The 2643-nt window shown below is 33.0% G+C and overlaps 1 non-coding gene across 1 annotated transcript; it reads left to right on the plus strand.

Moving 5' to 3' along the window:
* The first annotated feature begins 666 nt into the window (after window positions 1–666).
* Window positions 667–774, plus strand: LOC112725569 (small nucleolar RNA R71). Its single transcript, XR_003164669.1, has one exon. It is a non-coding gene; the product is annotated as a small nucleolar RNA R71 (small nucleolar RNA).
* Window positions 775–2643: the final 1869 nt, after the last annotated feature.

Below are 2643 nucleotides of genomic sequence, written 5' to 3' on the forward strand. Positions count from 1 at the left end.
CAGCTGGCCCACTTGTGCTTCCAGATTTCTAATGGAAGACCTTGTTTCATTCATGAAACTTACAGTGGCCTTAGATAGATCAGAGACTAGATTTGCTAAATTAGAAGCATTTTGTTCAGAGTTCTCTGTCTGTTGCTGAGTTGATGATGGAAAAGGCTTGCTATTGCTAAACCTGTTTCTTCCACCATTATTAAAGCCTTGTTGAGGCTTTTGATCCTTCCATGAGAAATTTGGATGATTTCTCCATGTTGAGTTATAGGTGTTTCCATAAGGTTCACCTAAGTAATTTACCTCTGCTATTGCAGGGTTCTCAGGATCATAAGCTTCTTCTTCAGAAGAAGCCTCTTGAGTACTGTTGGATGCAGCTTGCATTCCATGCAGACTCTGAGAGATCATATTGACTTGCTGAGTCAATATTTTATTCTGAGCCAATATGGCATTCAGAGTATCAACTTCAAGAACTCCCTTCTTCATAGGCGTCCCATTACTCACAGGATTCCTTTCAGAAGTGTACATGAACTGGTTATTAGCAACCATGTCAATGAGTTCTTGAGCTTCTGCAGGCGTTTTCTTTAGGTGAATGGATCCACCTGCAGAAGTGTCCAGTGACATCTTTGATAGCTCAGATAAACCATCATAGAATATATCCAGGATGGTCCATTCTGAAAGCATGTCAGAAGGACACTTTTTGGTCAACTGTTTGTATCTTTCCCAAGCTTCATAGAGAGATTCACCTTCTTTCTGTCTGAAGGTTTGAACATCAGCTCTAAGCTTGCTCAGCTTTTGAGGAGGAAAGTACTTGGCTAAGAAAGCCGTGACCAGCTTATCCCAAGAGTTCAGGCTGTCTTTGGGTTGAGAATCCAACCATAATCTAGCTCTGTCTCGTACAGCAAAAGGGAAAAGCATGAGCCTGTAGACTTCAGGATCTACTCCATTAGTCTTAACAGTATCACATATCTGCAAGAATTCAGTTAAGAACTGAAAAGGATCTTCAGATGGAAGTCCATGAAACTTGCAGTTCTGCTGCATCAGAGAAACTAATTGAGGTTTCAGCTCAAAGTTGTTTGCTCCAATGGCAGGAATGGAGATGCTTCTTCCATATAAATTGGAATTAGGTGTAGTGAAGTCACCAAGCATCTTCCTTATATTATTATTATTTTCGGCTGCCATCTCCTTTTCCTGTTTCGAAAATTTCTGAAAGGTTATCTCTGGATTGTTGTATTTTAGCTTCTCTTAATTTTTTCTTCAGAGTCCTTTCAGGTTCTTGATCTGCTTCCACAAGAATGTTCTTATCCTTGCTCCTGCTCATATGACAAAGAAGAAGGCACAGAAAAATAATAATAATAATAGAGATCCTTTATACCACAGTATAGGGATCCCTTTGTGAGTGGAAGAAAAGAGGGGGAGACAAAGAATGTGATGTAAAGGAAGAAACACAACTGTACGGATGGAAGAGATGTGAGATGAGATGTTAGGATATGAATGAATGAATAGAATAGGATGGGGGAGGGATAATTTTCGAAAATTATTTTGAAAAAGAGTTAGTGATTTTTGAAAAATGGTTTTTGAAAAATGTTAGAAATTTTCGAAAAATTTTTAAAATTTAAAAATAAAAATAATTAGTTAATAAAAAGGAAATTTTTGAAAAAGAGGGGAGATATTTTCGAAAATTAGAGAGAGAGAGAGTTAGTTAGGTAGTTTTGAAAAAGTTAAGAAACAAACAAAAAGTTAGTTAGTTAGTTGAAACAAATTTTGAAAAGATAGGAAGTTAGGAGGTTAGGAAAGATATTTTGAAAAGATATTTTTGAAAAAGATAAGATGAGAAGATATTTTTGAAAAGATATGATAGAAATTAGTTTTTGAAAAAGATTTGATTTTTAAAATCTCAATTAATGACTTGATTCATAAGAAATCATAAGACATGATTCTAGAACTTAAAGTTTGAATCTTTCTTAACAAGCAAGTAACAAACTTCAAATTTTTGAATCAAAACATTAATTGATTATGTTATTTTCGAAAATTTGGTATAAAAATAAGAAAAAGATTTTTGAAAAATATTTTTGGAATTTTCGAAAATAACTAAGAATTTTGAAAAAGATTTTATTTTTGAAAAAGATTTTGAAAAAGATAAGATTTTCAAATTGAAAATTTGATTTGACTCATGAGAAACAATTTGATTTTAAAAATTTTTGAAAAAGTCAATCCAAATTTTCGAATTTGATGAGAGAAAAAGGGAAAGATATTTTTTTGATTTTTGAATTTTTATGATGAGAGAGAAAAACACAAAAAAATGCAATGCATGAAATTTTTAGATCAAAACATGTGATGCATGCAAGAATGCTATGAATGTCAAGATGAACACCAAGAACACTTTGAATGTCATGATGAACATCAAGAACATATTTTTGAAAAATTTTTAATGCAAAGAAAACATGCAAGACACCAAACTTAGAATTCTTTAATGCTTAGACACTAAGAATTCAAGAATGCATATGATAAACATGAAAAGACACAAAACAAAAAATCATCAAGATCATACAAGAAGATTTACCAAGAACAACTTGAAGATCATGAAGAACACTATGAATGCATGATATTTTCGAAAAATGCAAGATGCACATGCAATCGACACCAAACTTATGA

This window comes from Arachis hypogaea, chromosome 11 (genome assembly GCF_003086295.3).
Source record: "Arachis hypogaea cultivar Tifrunner chromosome 11, arahy.Tifrunner.gnm2.J5K5, whole genome shotgun sequence".
Lineage (NCBI taxonomy): Eukaryota > Viridiplantae > Streptophyta > Magnoliopsida > Fabales > Fabaceae > Arachis > Arachis hypogaea.